Genomic DNA, 20,592 nt, shown 5'->3' with positions numbered 1-20,592 from the left:
TAGACCATTTTTTAAGACCAAATTCCACCCTCAGTCATATATGACAGAAGGAGCAAATCTGTTGGGGTGGAATCCCACTGTCTCGAGTTGATTTTTCTGAGGACTGCTGACATCCAGGCTTTTTTGGTTAACTTTGGGCCAGGACAGTTAAGATCATCTGCCTGAATATAAATGAAAGAGGAGCCAACCCCAAAGTTAAGAGAGGAAGGAATAAAAAGGATAGAGAGGCATAGCATTCTATCTAAAAGAAGAGAAGCCAAGGACTAATGCAGCTGCAACCATGACCAGGGCCCCTTCTCTGGTCCTGGGGCTGAAAGGCAGCAGATTCAGCTGCAAGAGTCATCATTGCTGCCCTAATGAGTCAAGGAAGTAGAGGGAATCTTGCCGCCAATTGAGATGTATGCACCATATTTCTGTAATCATTTGAGTGATTTGTTATTACTAATGGTTGGTTTGGGTTTGGGTTTTGTCTTCTGTTGGTTTGTTTATTTGAAATACAAGTTGTTGCCAGTGGATGGTACAAAAATAAGCTATCAGAAAGAGCTAGAAGTCAAAGGGACCCTACCATTATTCTATGTGTGGGATGTGGGTGGGGAGCAGGGGTTTAATAATTGCTTTTCCTGGAACATTTCCAACAGAAAACACTGAACAAAGCACAAGTCAAATACACACACACACACACACACACACACACGTATAACTATACATATATATATATATATATATTAGCAATTAAAATATTTCTTTAGATGTTCGAGTTTTCTCTTCAGCGATGTGGTAAAGTGTGAGGGATGACTGGAGGTCTGGTGAGTTAACTTGAACTTTGATGGCTCTATGTGACCTTTAAATGGGAAAACCCCAAAATTCCCCAACTTATTTCAATTGATGGAGGCTGACTGAGGGCCTGCTGCAGAGAGCCTAGTGCAATCCCACATGAACAGTAATTTCACTGACAAACGATGAAAAAGCCCAAGCACACTGGATGGTTTGTTTCTCTATAATTTGCCCTGCAAGATGCATCCGTTGTTTAGGAGAGGAAATTTTAAAGGGCAGTGACCTCCGCCTCCTCTCCTCACCATGCCCCCTAACACCTCTAGAGCATGCATTCCACCTCAGTAGAATTGCTCAAAGAACTAAAATTATATTATCAAACAAAAATCGGTGACCGAGTGGATATTCTCTTGGTGTCAGAGTTCTGTCATGGCCTCCTCCAGCCCAGGGAGGCCCCCTTCTTTGCAACTTACATTCTCATGACAATTGCCTTGGCCATTGAAAAGTGAAGGAACTTGCCCAAGGTCACACAGCATGGCAAAAACCTGCAACTTCTCGCTCAAAGTCTCAGCTCTCTAGCCATTAACCTCTCTGCTTCTCACGTCCTGTAATTTTCCAGATTTCTCTGTTCTTGAAAATAACTTTGCAAGTATCCAGTTGATTGAACTGTAAGGTCCAAAAGTTATCCATAGGAACTTTGGAAATTTCCAAGAAACCCTGGGGTCCCTAATGATCCATATTTACAGGTCTTATCTCATGTGACCCTTCCAAGGACCCAGGAAGTCAGGTACCATGGTTATCTACATTTCCCAGATGTGGAAAAAGCGAAGAGAATAAGCCAGATGTGCCAGACCCTGAGCTGAGCTCTTTATAAATACAATTTCATCGGATCCCCATGACAACCCTGCAAGGTAACTACTATGATGATCCTCATTTTACAGTTGAGGAAACTGAGGCAAATAGAGATTAAGTGAGTTGTCCAAGTTCTACATCTAGTAAGTGTTTGAGGTTCCATTTGAACTCAAATCTTCCTGCCTCTAGTCCCAGCACTCTATCTGCTCTACCGCCAACACTGCTCCCCAAGAAAGGCTGAGTGGTCTGACCCGATTTACCCAGCTATGTAGTGTAAGCAAGATCTGGGACTAGGTCTGAGATTTAAAGATTAGAAGAGACATTGGGTGGCATTGAGACCAACTCCCTCATTTGACAGATAAAGAAATTGAGGCAGAGTGGTTAGGTGATGTGTCCAAGGCCTCACAGAAAAGGAGGTCTGTCTTTTGATTCTGATTCTGGGACCCTTTTGGACCACTCGCCACTGGGTATGTAACCCATGTTTCTGTCTTTTAGATAGACTCTCCAGCTGTCCCTTGGGGGGGGCATGCCCATACTCCTGCCCTCAGGCCTCAAAACCAGTCCAAGATGCTCAAACCCCTTGGAGCTAACTTGCCATTATGCTCCCCTCCCATCTCCAGCTCCCCCCTTACACACTCATACTTGTTGTCTCCCCTATTAGAATATAAGCTCCTTGAGAGAGTAGGGGTTGTTTCGTTCTTTGTACTTGTTCCCCATTGCCCGACATTACCTGGATGGTTCTTTCCTTCTGTCTAGACAATATTTATTTTCTTTTGTTCTCTCCCTTTTCTCTTCCTCCTAATAATAATAATAGTTATAATAATAAAATTTTGGTTGAACTTTAAGTCTTATAAAGTATTTTTTCTGGCCAATCAATAATTTATTTAGAATCTATTGATCAATGACTATTGGCCAGGCCCACTACTGGGCTCTGGGAATAAGTAAAAAGAATGGAACTATCTCTCCTGGCAAAGGGCTTATGTTTTTATGGGGAAGGTCATGAAGATGCATAAAAAGGCATGTTCCCCAAGTAGAAATCTATTAAATTCAAATAACAAAGTAGACACAAAGCAGCTGGAGAAGCCAGGGGCTGCCATTTTGGGGACCAGACTATGCTTCATGCAATAGAACCACATCAGGTAAGGAGGGAGGAAGGGCATTCCAAGCAAGAGAGATGTCTGGGGCAAAGACATGGAGATGAAAGAGGGGATGGCAGAAGAGAAAGGACACTGGCTAGATTGCAGGGGCCCCTGTTGGAATGTGGGGGAAAAGAGGGAGAGAGCAACAGGCAATGCGACTGGAACACTAAGAGAGGCTCACACTGTGAAGGGTTTACAAGATAAATAGATGGAATGCTATTTTACCTACAGCAAGCCATTGCAGTTAATTAAAAGAATCACATGGTTGGATCTATATTTAAGGAAAATAATTTTGGTAACAGTGTGAGTCTGGGGCACACCAAGAAGCTCTAGAAAGAGAAGTTTTATCCCAATAGCCTGTGGATTAATCTCTCTAAGACCAAGGAGATGTGGAAAACACTGCGCTGAAGAATCTGTCAGACGGTGAAGGGAGAATCAAAAGTGTCAATAGCTCCATCTCCTTAGGACAGGCACTGAGCAACACAAGTACTTGGGAGAGAATACGGCAGAAGAAAAATAGCATCCTGGGAAAATGCCAGGAGATACGAACATCCCTGTGTGTTGAGGAGGTGCAGCTGTAGAGTCATCCAGCTTCAGGATGCCGCTTTCTATGGTGCCTGGAGCTGAAGAAGCTTAGCCCGGGTACCATGGATGGGAACAAGACAAAAACCACTGGGGGGGGGGGGGAGATGGTGCTTTTCTAGCATAGACAGAAGGTTATCTGGTTATTTGGTCGTAGAGGAAGGCAGGTTTGGACTTATGCTAATAAGGATTTGATTTGAGCACTGATTCTTGTGACTTCTGTGCTATTTATATGTTTAATGAATTGTCTGTCAGAAGGCTTGCCTGGCCCATGCCCAGGCTTCCTAACATGGAGGCACTTCTGCTGGGCTGGATGGTTGCCTTTCCCACCACCTTGACTTCCAAGGTCCCCAGGGCTCAAACTCTGGAGACCTTTAGAGATTGCTGCCTGCCTCTGGAATAGAAAGAGACAAACCAAATAGAAGAGAAGCCCACCACTGCCAGGCCCATTTCTAGGATTAGAAAAAAAGTGGGTGAAGAAATTATTCTCCCTTCTGTTTTAGTTCATGGTGCCTGCATTGTGAAGCAATGGTGCTCTTTGCCCCCTAGATCCAGCAAAGGGGGACATACTGTCCCCGTTGTAAGGGCTTTGAAGACCCAGGCTGATCAGTTTATGCATCCATGCAAAGGAGTGAGGAACACTGGGAAGCAAGCTGCTGCCACATTAGATGAACTGGGCATGCCCAGGGCAAGTCAACTTAGATCTGCTTAAAGAAACAGGTGATGGGCAGACAACACAAAATTAGGAGTGGGGAAGGTTGGAAGGCTAGAACATTGAGCCAAACTAAATATGAGGAAATATAATAAGGATAAAGGGAAAATCTCATACTTCAGTCACAGAATTCAACTCCACAAGTACCAGATCAAGGAGACATGGCTAGACAACACCTCATCGACCAGTCCATTGGCTAGGCAAGCTTCCAGCAAGATCTACTCTGTTCATTCCTTATGCTAGGGACATACAGGTAACAAAAGGAAAAGGTCCTGCCCTCAAGGAACTTCCATTCTATTGTCTTCCAGTCCAGTTCTTCCCGTGCTTCCCTGCTGTACCTCCCCAGGTAAGAGCCCAGGTCTTTTTCCATTCTTGGTCTTGAGGAGCATCAGAAAGAAATGATTGAACACCAGCCCTGGAGTCAGGAGGACCTGAGTTCAAATCCGACCTTAGACACTTAATAATTGCCTAGCTGTGTGACCTTGGGCAAGTCACTTAACCCCATTGCCTTAAATAAAAAAGAAGAAGAAGAAATAGGGAAGGGGGAGCTCTGAGCTGTATCAGGTCCTGGTGATACAAAGTTAGGTATAACCCAGGGTTCTTTTAGAAGTTACAATCTCTTACACACCTACAAATACAGAATATAGACAAAATATATACAAGGTCATTTGGATGGTGTCAGGCACTAGCAGGTATAAGGGAGGTGATATTTGAGTCTAGCCAACTATCTGAAAAAATCTGGTGCTATTAGAGTCCAGAGTAACATAGCCATGGGAGTTGATGAGCTCTGGGGCTCCTTCAGTCCTCCTGGCTCCCAGGGCTAGAGAAGGTCAGTTCTGATGAATTCTGTCCTCATCAGTCCACTCTGGAAGTAATATGTTCCCTTCTGTTTGCCTCTTTTTAGGAGAGATGTTAAGGAGGGTAGCCACCATGGGGAATGGCTGCATGTTTGGACCACATAGGGACTGGCGTAAAAGATGGAGCCTGGAAAAGACTCAGAGGGGATGCCAAGGCTGTGTTCGAGACCCTGAAAGCCTATTACCACAAGGGAAAACCAGACTTGTTTGGCCCCAGGAGAGGATGAGGATTACAAGGGGGAGGGGAAACCAGAAGGAACTAATGATGACTTGGTCAACATTTCTTCACAATTTACTGTCCCAAATGGGGTGACAATCTTGGAGAGTTCAAAGAGGAGGCTGATTAATTACTACTTGTCTCAGAAGTGTTTAAAGGGAACTTTTTCCTTTCCTGGCATCCGTTGGACTTGATGGTTCCAAATATAGCGAATCCAAAGAGAAGCTGAGTTCCAAGCCCCGTTCTAGACGGCTGTGGGGGCTTCCCTCCGTGTCCTTCAGGAGAATTACGGAGGTGGACTGAACAATCTTCCAGATCTCAATCAAGTGGTCAAATGCTGTAACGGAATGGATGGCTAACTTGTCTAGGTCAGGTACTGCTGCCCCCCAACTGAGACTGGGACCCAGAAGGCAAGGCAGCTCAAGGTGAGAAGCTGACAGAGAAAGACAAAAACAGCCCCTGCCCTCAAGAAGCTTACCATCCAGTGGGGATATCATTTGCAAACAACTCTATGCCCACAAGATTCAGACCCAGGACAATTAACTGAGACCTAAAGGAAGATGGGAAACCAGGAGGAGGTAGCCTTGCCGATATGGGGGAAGAGCTCCAGAGAGGGCAGATCCTGTATGACAGCAGCAAGGACGCAGTCACGGGCTCTCAGGGTGTGTAGAAGGGAATGAGGTCTAAGATAACTGGAAAGGGTGCAGGGGGTCAGATTTTCAAGGACTTTAGGAGTCAAATAGCGGGTTTTGTATTTGTTCCTGGAGCCAGGAGGGGAATTGAATGGGGTCAGCAGATGACACGGTTGGCCCTGTGTTTTATTACTTTAGTGACTGAATGGAGGAGGGAATGTAGTGGGGAGACCCCGAAGCAGAAAGACCCCCCTGCAGCTATTACAGCAGAGCAGGTGTGAGAGGAATGGGATCTGGGGACATCATCAGAAGAGAGAAGGGGGAATCATGGAGAGATGTTAAAAAGACAGAATCATTAGGGCTTGAGAAAAGACATTAGAAAAAAAATTAATGGGCTATGGGGATGACAGGTGAGTGGGCTAGCATTTCCATCAGAGGACTGGGGGATACCCTGCTACAAGGAGGGCCCTGGTCAGATCATGCATGTATCCTTGACATGGCAGTCATAAAGGAGGCAGAATGGCACAGTACAAGGGATCCTAAACTTGGAATTATGGGATCTGAGTTCCAGTTCTGCTTCTTCCTCACCTTGATGCCACTGGACAAGTCAGATGCTTTTCTCCCCACAGACCTCAGTGTTATCTCTCTGTTGAGATGACCTCTGAGGTCCCTTCTAGCTCTGCTATAGGACTGGGAAGCTAAGTGACTTTCTCATCCTTTCAAGATGGCCATTCTGTTGCCAATGGAAGCCCACCTTCAACTCTGAAATAGTCGAGTTTGGAACTACTTTCTTTGGCAGTGAGTTATACAAGTTTCCCATGTGCTGGGTAAAGGCTTTGCTTTCTAATTTGAAAAAAAAGAAGAAAGAAAGAGAGAGAATCCTCAGTGTGGCTTCTTTTGCTCTGAACATTCATTCATTTTTCGCATTTTGGAACAAGATAAAAAGAAGGGTTGGTGTTTTCCCCAGGCCTTTCAGAACTCTGAATACCTCAATCAAGTTTTCTCTACAGCTTTTCCGTGCAAGGGAAATGGGCCTGGGCTCTAGTGGTAATGCCTCACTCTACCTTGAACCATCCCTCTTTCCTGGCTTGGATGTTTTCAAAGTTGTTTTGTGTTCAGGAGGCAGAGAAAAGCCCAGGGCCTTTAAAAAATAGGCAGCTGGGGCTTCTGTAGAATTGATGCCTCTTATTTTGTCAAATAAAAACGGTCTCATGATATATGGATAAACATTTTTAAAAGATTGTTATACCATAGCAACCCCCCCAAAAACAACAAAAGCCTATGCACAAGAAGTATTCCCAGGACCTCTGGAGGGGCATTGGCTTCTCAGCATCATCGTCTCTTGCTGATATGAGAGAGAATAGAACCCCAGGAAAATGGTCCTCAAACTGGAGGAGCCCTCAGAGGCCATTAAATCCAAGCCCCATTTTTTTTTATGGATGAGAGAAATGAGGGAGACTAGAGAACTTCTGTGATTTGCCTCAGGGTACACAAGAACCAAGTATTTGAGGCTTGATTTGAATCCAGATCCTTTCATGCCAGAGTTAGCGCTGTGCAGATTTTCCAGACTTTAAAGTATATGTATGAGGGGGAAGGGAAGACAACTTCAGAAACGCATGCCTCTTGGACGATCTTTGAAACTCCCAGATTCCCTCCAGAGGGGTTGGTTTGTGGTTTCGATGGTGCCAAGGGTGAAGAAAGACAGTTAATCAGTTCCATGGTCTGATTCCCCAAACTGGAGCTGCTGTGGTGGGAGCAGAGGAGGGGAGAGACCCATCCGGGTCGCCACCTCCCCCCCAGGCATGATGAGCCACCCAGGCAGAGGAGTTAAGTGACCGAATGCCACAGGACAGATTGGCCCTCCAGAAATGCTTCCGGGGACTCACCAGATAGAAGCACTACCTCTTTCCCCTGGCCCAATCCAAGGGACCCTGATGGACAGAGCCCTCCGTCATAAGTCCCAAAGCCTGAATCCTTGTTCATATGAGGTCTCCCCCCATTAGAGAACATTCTCAGGACTGAGTCCAGGGCCCAGCAGGTAGTAGGTGCTAATTGACCTACTGAAAAGAGAATGAGGGAAGGTTCCCTCCTATCTGAAGCCATGCTCAGCTGGGGACCCACTCCTCTTTGATCCACAACCTGAAAGCCAGTCAAGACCAACCATTCTCTTGCTCCTCAAATGTCTCTTATTCTCTCACTGCCAGACCTTGGCTCAAACTGATGTCTGCGTGTGGGGCCTCTCCCCTTCCTTTTTGTCTTTTGAAGTCACAAAGTCCCATTCACATTCTTTCTCCTCCAGGAAGCCTACTTTGATCTCCTGAGAGGGGGTTGGGGACCATAAACCCCTTCAGACTTTATTTCCCTTTGTTTGTATTGATCTAATACAGCTGATGGAATGCTCTGGCTTAGTGCTATCCTGTGCTTTGGGAGAGTGTGGGCTCCATGGGGGCAGGAGTCATGTTTTATCTAAACTGTATCTATACATACAGTAGGTGCTCAAGACTTGTTGAATGATCTGCCAGCTGTGTGTACTGGGGCCATTCACTTACTCCTCTCTGAAAATAATATCAGAGTGATGCAGCGGATAAAGAGGCACACTTGGAGCTAGGGAGAGCTGGGTTCAAAGCCTGTCTCCACCTCGCTGTGTGATTCCGGGCAAGTCACTGAGCTTCTCCAAGACTCATTTCCATTGTGAAATGGAGGTAATAAGAACACCAAGATTGTCGAAAGGATCAAAATGTATGAACATAACAAACTTAGACTTTTATAATACTGACTATTCTTGTGCTTAGTTCCTCAAATCTCAAGTGAGGTAGGTGAAAATTCTTGGAAAAGTATGAAATTCTTTAGGATGTAAGAAATAATGATGATGCTCTTAGTCTGATGTTCACTATGGACTTGAGAAAGTTCATATGTAATTTGGTCCATCCAAAGAACATTTACTGGGCTTAAGCATTCAAGGGAGAAGAATGCCAGCTGGCACACCCTAGGAACCCTGGAATAAAATGCACACAAGGCAAGCCTGGGACTGGCTGGATGCACGTCCTATCCAGTGACCCTCTTCCATACCAGCCAGAAAACTGATTCCTATGCTCATGTGGATTTCCCTGGTGGTGTCTCTCCATCATCGATGCATTCTATCATTCTAATTGAATGTCACAACAAGAGGCATTCAAGACAAGTAGAAAGTCCTATACCACCTCTGCCTCAGGTTCCCTACTCACAAAGTATGAGCTCATTTTACAGATGAGGAAACTGAGGCAAACAGCATAAAGTGACTTGCCCAGGCTCACACAGTTAGGAAGTGATTGAGGCTGGATTTTCACTCAAGAAGAGGAGTCTTCCTGGCTCCAAGACTCCAAGATAGAGATTCACTGTGCCATTTTGCTTTCCTTCCGCAGCTATAAAAGGTAGAAAAAAAGGTAGAAAAATAGCAATACACACCGCCCATTGCTACGAGGACCCACTGGAATAATATTTGTAATATTTGCCCCATGTACAGTAAGCACTAAATAAACAGCTTTTTCTTCCTTCTTTCCTACAAAAGACCAACCCCAAGACTCACTCGAGTATTCAACAACCAACTTGTCTGGACACAGAGAAAGATGACAAACAAAACACTTGCCCGCATCACCCAGTCATAGAAGCAATCAATACAAATCCAAGAACAATCTTTATAATAGATGTGACCATCCTGCATCTTCGCAAGCCTTGATCCTTGTAATAATACACAATGAAACCTTTTCAAAACAGACTTGACAGAAGAAATCTGGGCCATGTGAGAACAGGAAGGGATCCATTCACATCATCTCTAGCCTTGAGCCCGTGAAAGAGAAGGCTGCATTGCCAAACTTGTACTCACTTACAAAAAACCAAAGTAAAACAATCACTTTGCCCATCCTCACAAGTTTGCCAAACATCCCAGAAGGACAATAGGCTCAATTCTGTCCCAGCTCTGTTTCAGAGTTACAAGTATAAAGATCATCAGAATAAGGCAATGATAAGCATGGCCTAGTAGAAGCATTTGAATCCAGGGAGATCTGGGTTCAAATCCTGCCTCTCTCTCTCTCTATTACCCTGCTCCTTGATTCCGGGTAGGTCCTTTACTTTAGGATAGGAGTGTCAAACTTAAATAGATACTGATCTCTACAGGCTGGTACTGACTTAGAAAACTACAAATGAACATTATCAAGGCTGTATTGTATTCTTATCTAATTAAACATTTCCCAGTGACATTTTCATCCAGTTGGGGCCCAGTATTTCCAGGCTAGAGGGCGCCACCTCTGCTCAAGGTAGCTCTCTGAGAGTAGAAGTGATATAGGAGCTCCCTGGGTAAGGGGAATCAATCCCCTCACAAACACCATCACCACCCCCATGATCCACAAATAAGTAAGTTGACCTTGACGATGCAACGTTTTACTAACTCCCCAAAGTCATTAGTATACATATCATTATCCCCATTTTATAGATGAGACTCCAGAGGGGAAAGTATCCTATTGAAGAAAGATTCAATAAATGCTCTTTGCCCACTAGCTCTGGCACTTTTTGAAATGAAAATCCATTCCTCAAGCTTTCTTCAAAACTTTGCAAAGGAAGGTTAAAAGGCATGCCCCCCATGCACTTCAGGAATGGCCCAGACCACTGGAATCACAGGATCTGGAGCTACAAAGGATGCAACAGATATTTGTTTGGCAGCCTCTGTGCAAAAGACACAGAGACCAAAGTGAGAGCCCCTGCCTCATTCCAGAGGATGCATGTGGACATACAGAAACAGTATGCCAATAACCCAGAGGCCTGTTGTAGGAGGGAACACCTAGGCTCTTCTTGAAGGGGGTGCCCCAAGGCAGGGGAACAAAGCTGCTTCTAAACATGTGAGACCTCCCGTGCAAAAGCGTGGAGATGGGAGATTGCCTGGATAGGAACAGCTGGCAGATACATCGACTAGAATAGAAAATGCATTCAATGGAGGCAAAGGGGGTGGGCTGGGGCTGTTTTAAAATTCTTGACTGAGGAGTTTGTATTTTATCATTAGGACCAGTTAGGGAGCCTTCAGAGGTCTGGTCCAGGCCCATCATTCGTTTTTCTGTGGTCCCTGGGTGGGAAGCCAGAAAACCCTGGGCCTTTTAAAGGAGAGTCTTGGGCTCCTTCCATAGCCCTGCTGGGTCCATCGAGGCAGTCCCAGTGTGGTGGGCCACTTCACCCAGGTGCAGACAGATCTGCTGGAAGTAGCTGAGGAGTTGAAGTGGGGGTGGGGGGCCGACCAGCCATTGTCTGGGTCTGCAAGATGAGTTTTTGACTTCCCACAGCTGTCTTTCTCTCCTCGTGGCTAATAGGAGTCATGTGCCCAAGTTGAGATACATGTGATTTTCCAGATTTTTCTAAAAATAAAGCACAAAGGAGGAAAATGCTTTCCCCCCCCTCTATTTAGGACTATAAAAAATGAGAAGAGGATGCTCCACCCACTGGATCTCCTTAAAAAGAAGCAAAGGATCTTCTCCTCCATGTTGTTATAACTGACAATGTCGCTGTCCATCTCCCTCTCCTTTCTTCCCATGAAAGAGTCTGAAGTCTGAGGTCTTCTTCAGGCCCACCCAGGGGACCCCTGTCAGCACATCCTCCCATCACACCTCCTGTCTTCTGTTTGCCACAAGATCGGAAATTGGCTCATCAGAGTTTTTCAGTAGTCTTTGGATCTCATATTTAACTAACAAGTTGTGTTTCAGTAAAGGGCACTGGAAAGTCAGTTTCTGTTACAGAATCCTCACTTCTCCCTGGGAATCCTGGACAGGTTCTCCTGGGAAAAACACAGCCCTGGATGGAGCAAGCTCGAAATTAAGAAAGGAGGAATTCATTTAAAGGGAAAAAATAGCTCTCTGCTGAAACATTAATGATGTTATTCAAAATGTGGATGCTATTGACCTGAATTTGGTTTGTTTTGGTTTGGAAAGAAAGTGATTAAAGGGCCACAGACATTGTGCTGGGAGAACCAGCAGGGGTCCTAGTTGAAGGCTGTAGAAATGCAGAGGACTCCAAGAAATCAGAAATTCGATTTAGTTGGCCTGGGCCTACAGAACAGAACTGGTATAATAAGTGCAAGTTATAGGGAGGAAGGGTTCAGTTCTGTGAGAGACAATCAGAGGGACAGAAGATGGGGGGCCAGGAGGAGGCAGGGAAAAAAGAAGAGAGAGAGAATGATTAATGACTCTATGAAATCCTCCTCTGTCCATCTCACCTCAGTCTCTTGAAATTTCTCATTCCCTTCAGGGCTCTATTTCATTGAGTGTTATCTCCTACATGAAGCCTTTCAGAACCCCCATCACCACCCCCTTTTGAATATTTAGTTCCTCCCCCCACCCAAACGGTCTATATTTTCTAAATTCACAGCTAATACTTCTCAGCATCAAGATTTTTTTTCCTTCAGTAAAAATGGAAACTCCATGATTCAGGGATTCAGTTTTTTTTTTTGTCTTTTGTGTCTTCATTGTTTTGAAAATAGTAGCTGCCTAAGGAAGTCTTTTTGAGACATAACCAAAATAGAACGATCACAGGATGTGCTTGGTCACCTTCCTGACCCTGCAGAAGCTGAGTTATGGCCTCTGTATTGGTGAATGGACTGATCCTCTGAGGAGGGCTCAGGCTACTTGACCTCAGAGTTCTTTTCAAACTCTAAGAGTCTGTAAAATTAGAATCTATTCAATAAAATCTTGTGGTACTAAAAAAATAAATCTTAGATCTGTCCACAGCTAATTAATTCAATGGAAACCTCAGAGAAGGGCGAGGCTATCTAGATTTCTATAGGCATAACCCACCCTCCCCCTGCCACTGGGACCCATTCACGTTCTGACCACGTGCTTTTCAAACTCCTCCTTTGGCATTTCAAGGCCTTTACCATTGAGGGTCAGGAAATCTTTTCTAGACTGATCAGATCTTGACCTCTCCTACATTTATACAATTCATTAGATATCTATTAAGCCTCTGATAGAGGCTAGGCCCTGTGCTGGATCAGCCAAGCCGTACTCTTTCTGGCTCAGACCCCACACACAATAGTTCATCTTTCGTTTTACTGTCCTTCTCACCTCTCCTCCAGTCTCAGGATTCAGCTGAGGTGACAAGTCCCCTAACAGACCTTTCCTGATTTCCCCTTTTGTTATCATTCCTAATTATAATGCTTTGCCTTTATCTTCTTTATAGGTTGTATATGCCTATTTGTATCCCTATATTTCCCTCTAGATTATAAACAGAGGGTAGGGGATATTATATTGTCTTTGTATTCTTAGTGCCTATTATTTTTAGGATCTGACACACAGAAGCCTCATGTTGAATTGAAATAATTGAATTGAATTGTCAACCCCATAAGGACAGGAATAATGTCTTTTCTCCTCCTCCCCCTCTCCTCAGTTGCTGAGGTCTGTAGAGCAAACATGGTCAATGCAGGTTTCTAATCAGGAATCAGGCTGGGGAGGAAAAAAAGAGAGAATAAAGAAGGGAAGGGAGAAATGACTGAAATGATTCAACAATAAAATTCTTGAAAAGGAAATGCTGGTCTTTGTTGTTATTCTTTGCTTAGCAATCCGTGCCAGCTTGTCCTAATGTCTGTTGAGATATCCTGGGAAGAGTTCGACTTGCCAAGAAAAAGGTCCATAGGTTCTCAAAAATCTTTTTTGTTGAGACATGGTAAACATTCTGTTTCAATGTCTCCAGCACTCTATTCTAAAATCAAATCATCAAGTTTTATACTATATGCTAAGTATGTATATATATGTATATGTATATGTATATGTATATGTATATACATACTACTATATGTGAAGCCCTGAAGATATAAAGAAGGGCAAAACCCACCAAAACCACTTCCTCACATCTTATTTGGGGGGAAACATTCAACCTACTATGTACAATTTATGTTTTGGGGTAGTCTCAGGGGGAAAAACACTAAGATAAAGGAGGACTGAAAAAAATTATTTTGCATTAAATGAAATGTTAACTGAGTCTTGAAGGATACGAGATAAGCCAAGAGGCAGAGGTGAAGAGGGAGAAAATTTCAAGCTTGGGGCACAGCCAATGAAAATAACTGGAGCTGGGTCATGGAAGACTGTACAAGTGACTGCAAAAAGACCAGAGTCATTTGCAGAGTAACCCAAGTTAACGATATGGAAAGATGATACACCATCATTTTCCAACAGAAGCATGAGAGGACATCCTATAGATGTTCTTGGAAGGGATTGTCTGGTTAAGGGCATCATTTCTTTTTTTGTTTTTGAATTCTGCCAAATATATTTGTTTAAATAAAAAGGACCTGTAAGTTGAATATACAGATAAACCAGAGAAATGTGTTGACTACAGGGACTTGAGTTCAAGTCATTTTGAATCAATTCAACATTTACTGAGAGCATATTAATGTTGGTGATACAAAACGGAAAAAATAGTCCCTGCCCTCAAGACATTTATATTCTACCAGTGTAAATAACTCATAAGTCAGTAAGAGAATACAAAACAATTTTGAGACGAAAGTACTGACAACAAAGAGCTCAGTTATGACCTCACAAAGGATGTGACAGTTGAACTGTGTTTGGGAAGATCCTCAGGTACCATGATTTTTCAACATTAGATTTTTTTTTCATTTATAAAACAAGGTAGTTGGAACTGATGACTTCTCAGGTACCTTCCTGTCTCTAAAAACCCCATTGTCCTCTGACTGAGTCTGGAGTAACAAGGTCAACAAAGACCAGGATTGATCTATATTGATGCCACCCCTTCCTGATCAAGGTGAACATCGATGCTTAGATTCCTCTTGTTTATAGAATGTTTCCCTTGTCTAGACCCAAGAGGTCAGCAAATACCACTCTCTCAAATTGTTTTCCAGTTCCCAAGTCCTGTTCTAGAAGGAAGTTGGGGATTCTTTGAGCAGAAGTGAGAAGGGAGAGAAGTCTAGGCATGGGGACCATGTTCTCATCACCCACTCTCTCTAGCTGATTTCCCTGCAATGGCACAGGTCGGTTTTCTGAGCTCTATGGCATTATTTCCATGGCTCATTAATTAGAGTTAGCTGCTGAGGAGGTGTCTTAGAGTAGATGAGGACTATCACTGCATAGAATACTTAGGTAAATCTCTACAGTTTAGGGGGGAAAGCATTTCTGTGAAAAGGCAGTGAGGAATAGAAAATATTTGTTTTTCAGGGTCCTTAAGTTTAAAGCCATTTGGAGTGGGAATGAGGAAACAATAAACCTGAATAGTCTATAATTTTGTTGTTCAGTCATTTCAGTCATGTCCAATTTTTTTGTTATTCCATTTGGGGTTTTCTTGGCAGTGATATTGGAGTGGATTGCCATTTTCTTCTCCAGTTCATTTTACAGATGAGGAACTGAGGCAAACAGGGTTAAGTGACTTTCTCAGGGTCACACAGCTAGTAAATATCTGAGGTCATATTTGAACTCAAGGAGATGAGTCTTCCTGATACCAGGCCTGTCATTCTATCCACTGTGCCATCTAGGTCATTATTATGATCTATAATGATACATGATATTTAGAGTCCCAGGCCAATTTCGAGTTACATGTCTGCCAGCTGAAGTCAGGAAAAAAAATTCCTGTCCTCATGCAGTTGGGCATCTGGCTGGCATGTTCAGAACAAGGTAGCAGCAGCTGGTCATTGCCAACAGTCATTAGGTGCATTGCCTTGGAAGCAGGTGCATCACCAGAAGAGAGCATCTGCTCTCAACTCAGTACTCAGGCTACCCCACCATTACCCACACACATGGACACACACACACACACACACACACACACACACACACAATCACACACTCACACCCTTCTGATTCTGGCTCCTCCACTCAGGAACAACTTCAACTTAGTCCAAGTACCCAGTTCAGGTAATGAGACTCATGTTCTAATGAACAGTCTACCACATTTCACATCTTTTCATTCCTTTCTCCACAGATCACAGTCTGAAGCCTTTGGTGCTGACTTCATCACAGCTCAAGAGGAAAGGAGAAGTTTCTCTTTGCATAAATTATTTCTGCTATGAAACAATCAAGGATTTTGATCCGTCTGATGAAAATCAATCTATTAAGTACCCATGTAGAGGGAAGTGACATGAATCTCTAAGATCAAAGGCCATTCCCCAAGAAAGAATGGGTGAAAGAGCATGAGAAGAGAGTTCTCAGAAGATGAAATGTGAATGATTAACCTCCATGAGAAAAAATGCTCCCAATCATCGAGAGAAATGCAAATTACATCACTGAAATTCATCCCATAACCAGAAAATTGGCAAAAATGATAAAACATGCAGACAGATAGTGCTAGAGGGGACTATGTGAAAAGAGACATATTGCTTCCATCTTGGTGAAGCTGTCAGCTAATTGGTCTAAACATTCCAAGCTTCAGTCTTATGTCTAAAAGGAAGGTGTTAGATGAGACCAACCCTGAGGTCTTATCATTAGTCTTATCAACTACAGATTTTGCCAGAGAACTGTGCTAGTCACTGGGAAAGAGCAAAAGATTTACTAAGCCATGGTCCCTGTCTTCACAGAGCTTCCAGTCCAGTAGCAGATGAAACCCAAAGTCAAGATTCTAAGCCAGAGGAAATGTGGAGGAGTGGAAGAAGACACTGGCTATGTGAACACTTATGGCCCTCTGCATCTCTTGGAAGGAATGCTAATAACCTGCAGTGTGTCATCTTCACAGGATGGTTGTTAAGGATCAGAGGAAATTCATTTATTTGACTCCAGAGGGCAAAACTTGGAACTGGGTAAAAATTGAGAAAGAGGTCCATCAAGGCTTGGTGTGAGGCCAAAGTTTTTAATAATCAGAGCCATCCCAAATGCAGTGTTCTGCTTGGAAAGGTAGTGAGGTCACCTTTCATAGACTCTATCTCCCATGATGTTTCTGAAGGGATATTCCCAAAGGACAAATCTAACCCAAGCCCCCCACACACACACACACTCATTAACCTTCTGGCTGACACAGACAGACCCTGTAGGCCAGATTAAAGAAATTGGAATTAGCAAAATCTGTTAAAATGATATTGTAAGAGGAGAGGGGTCATGAGACCATGAGCTGGATAATTGCTACTGAGTTCTCTTCCAATTCTGAGATTCTGTGAAAACACAATGCACTTGTGGGAGAAAGGTGAGTGGACTCTGCTCCTAGTCATATATCACAAGGTGATGAAAGACAGGAGCAAAGATCCAATCCAAAACAAAATATTCATAAAAATCCAGAAAGAAAATAAGTATCCAAAAGTAGGGAATGGCTGACTGTGGAGAATTCAGAGAAACTTGGGAAGATTTGTATGAATCAAGGCATAAAGTGAGTAATAAACAGAAAAAACTATAATAAAAAATGGTGACCTCAAAAGCAAAAGGATTGCTTACCATTTGGGCTGGGGGGAAGGAGAGATTGAGAGATAGAATTTGAAACTCAAAACTTACGAAAATGTTAAAAAATTATTTTAATATGTAATTGGGAAGAATAAAATGTTTTAAATCAAATCAGAAAAAAAGAAAAGTGACATATAGAGTGAAAATAAATGGGTTGAGATATTTTAATAAAGGCTGAATGAGTGAAGTGGGTAAAGCCATCAGATTCTGATGGGGTGCCATGAACAATTTCATTCCTGGAGACACTCTCTAATAAGTCAAAGGAGAAGGATTAGCCATACAAAGTCAGACACAAGCGGATGACTCTCAGATTTCCTATTCCAGTCCTAACCTCTCTCCTGACTTCCAACTTCCTATTAGACACTTCTAACTGGATGAATAATAGACATCCCACATTCAGCATGTCTAAAACTGAATTCATTGACTTTCCCATAAACTCTACCTTTTCCAAATGTCCGATTCCTTTAAGGGCACCTTCATCTTTTCAGTCACTTTACAATCAAAGTAGGTGCCATTCTTGATTTCTCACTATTTCTCAGTCTTCACATATCTAATCAGCTGCCAAGTTCAAGTTGATTTCATCTTTGTGACATCTCTCAACTAATTCCCTTTCTTTCCTCTGACACTGATACTACCCTATCACTTCACACTTGGATTAATGCAATAACCTGATAGTTGACTACCTGCCTCAGGTCTTCATTTAGTCATCAAACTGAACTTCCTAAAATGAAGACCCATTCAAATCCATTTGCTCCTTATTGCCTCTTTTGCCTTATTGCCACAATAAAATCCTCTGTCCCTGGAATCTGATTCCTTTCTACTACTTCAGCTTTTCTATACCTTGCTCTTCTTAAAGTAGTCCAGAATCCAATGACCCCAGGCATCTTGCTGTTCTTACAATATGATGACTCAAAGGTCTTTGGAGGCTATCCCATATTCACAGTTCCCTCCTCATCATTGCCTTGTGGCTTTCTTTGAAGTTTCACCTGCTACAAAAAGAGCCTTTATTGCTCCCCCCTTAATTGCCCTCCCTCTGTTGATTATCTCCAATTTATCTTTTATGCAGATCTGGTTGGTCACAACTATTCACATGATGCCTTACCCATTAGACTGTGAGCTCCTTTAGGGCCTAGACTGAGTTTTTTCTAAAAAATTCTACTTTTTTTGTATCCCCAGCTTAGCACAGGGCCTGACTCATAGTTGAATGTTTAAGAAATGATTGCTGACTTGACTTAAATCACTTATTAAGTGTTTACTAGGATCAGGCGCTGTCCTAGGTGCTGGAGAGTCCCCCAGACTGAAAAAAATCTCAGATGCTTCCCAGGCATACGTTGCACATATAAAACATATGCTTAAAAATCATATTCAAATATATATTTTCCTAATCATTATAGTATTGGGGACTAGCTAACAAAGCAAAACGAGGTGTACATATCTATCTATCTATCTATCTATATATATATATATATATATATATATATGAATAATACACAGCTTTTTTAAAGCTGTGGCACAATTTTAAATTGTGATTTGAGTTCAGTTCTGTTTGTGTGAGTTGGAGTGAGTAAAAGAGAATATGTTTGCTTGTGTATAAAGAAAGACTGGAAAAGTATGTCTCCAAAAACTGATGCAATGATCCTTAGTTTCCTTTTATGTAAGGTGAAATCAGTTGATGTAAATGGCCTTGAAGATTATTTCTAGCTTGAGATGGAGGATCTCTGAGTGCCCCATCTCTTCCTAGTTCTCTAGCATACGTGATAATATATATTTCCACCCTAATATAATCCTAATATATCCTAATATATTCCTAATATATCTCTACCCTCAGGGAATTTCCTCTTATAATAAAAGGCAATTAAATGGCTGGCATAGTCATTGACTTTGGCTGATAGCACAGACAGCATTCTATGCCTACAGGTATCCACCAAGAGGAGGGGAGGAGGTTTCATTAGTGAAATATTTCCCATAAACCCAACTTTTCTCACAAGTCCTCTCTAATACCCACTCAGTGGGACAAAATAACACAGAAACTGATGGTTCCCTTCACCTTTAGCCCATGTTCTGTCCTATAAGGGTAAAAGTCACCTTCAATTACCAATTAACCAATGATGGAAAGGTCACCATTTTCTAACATTTAGAAATAAGACTGTGTCCGCTTCTGCCTATTTTCTTATTCTATCCATGAGGACATGAGCAAATTAATCATTCACCTTTAGTTGTACTTAGAACAATGACAGATTATGGGTGCTTTGAGCGATATTACAAAGAGGAACCATTTGTTTATACACTGGGGAATTAGTTGGTTTTTATTTATTTTGTAAAAGATCTGAAGTCTATGTGAGGACTATTTAGAAAAGGCTAAAAGAAAGAGAGAAAATCATGAAACTTTTTCAAAGCTATGAAAGGAAAAATCCTTAAAAATCTATTTTTCCTACAATCTATTTTATCGCATTTGTTTTTAACTCAATTTGTTAGTTGGAGATGTTGAATATTATACCCAAGCTACCGATCAGGTCTCTGGTCTCTATGAAAGAAAGAGCCCCCCCCCCCCCATCAAGGATTTTAAAACTAATTTCCATCAGGTATATGGCCTAAATAGTTTTCTTCTTCTTTCCTACCACCTACCTTGTTATTAGGAATCTTACATAGCAATATACAGTTCGCTGGTACAAAAGTATTTCAGGTGGAAGCTGGAAAATAAGAAAAGAAGACTGGAGGAAGGGGTTTAGAGCGAGTCAAAAACAGGTTGAGGACATAAGCCCTGGGCTTTGTTACATCATCAGAGGTGTGAAGGGTTCACAGTTTCCCTGGGTGTCCTGGACAGTGAAGTAACCCATAGGGGATAGATTTGAACAAAGCCAGACTGAAGCAAGCTAATTAATAATCTGGCATCCAGGATCACAGAGAGATAAATATAGGTTGCCCCCAAGATCTAAAATGCCTTCCTTCCTCACTTCTAGCTTCTAGGATGCTCCTCCAAAGCTCAGTTCGAGTGCCACCCTTGAACCTGGTCTTTTCTCACTTCCCTAACTGTAATGCTCTCTCCATCTTGGAATTATTATTCTTTGTCACTTTGCACATGTTTGGCCAAAGTCATCTATCAAGGTACCTGTCCTATCTCCCCAGTAAAATCTAAGCTCTTTGAGGCTAGGAACTCTTTTCTTTCTAATCTTTATAACTTCACCACTTACTTCATAAATTCCAATTGAAACCCTAAAGTTTCACCTTATGTTCTGCAAATGGACAAAAATGACAAAGAAGTTAATGTTGGTGGCATTATGGGAAGATAAACACCCTTGTGCATTGGGGTTTATTTTGTTTTTTAGTTTTTGCAAGGCAATGGGGTTAAGTGGCTTGCCCAAGGCCACACAGCTAGGTCATTATTAAGTGTCTGAGATCTGATTTGAACTCAGGTCCTCCTGACTCCAGGGCCAGTGCTCTATCCACTATGC

General features: G+C 42.6%; 1 protein-coding gene and 1 long non-coding RNA gene across 5 annotated transcripts in view; both read right to left on the bottom strand.

Annotated features, from left to right (window-relative positions):
• C4H10orf90 (chromosome 4 C10orf90 homolog) overlaps nucleotides 1–20,592 on the bottom strand; it is a 144,253-nt gene that overhangs the window by 57,900 nt on the left and 65,761 nt on the right. The window lies entirely within an intron of this gene.
• Nucleotides 2,350–20,426, bottom strand: LOC141520571 (uncharacterized). Its single transcript, XR_012477666.1, has 2 exons — nucleotides 19,766–20,426; nucleotides 2,350–2,421 (listed from the first exon to the last, which is right to left on the bottom strand). It is a non-coding gene; the product is annotated as an uncharacterized LOC141520571 (long non-coding RNA).

Source organism: Macrotis lagotis, chromosome 4, assembly GCF_037893015.1.
Source record: "Macrotis lagotis isolate mMagLag1 chromosome 4, bilby.v1.9.chrom.fasta, whole genome shotgun sequence".
NCBI lineage: Eukaryota > Metazoa > Chordata > Mammalia > Peramelemorphia > Peramelidae > Macrotis > Macrotis lagotis.
Note: the sequence above shows the minus strand (reverse complement) of the source record. Positions and strands in the feature narration are given on the sequence as shown.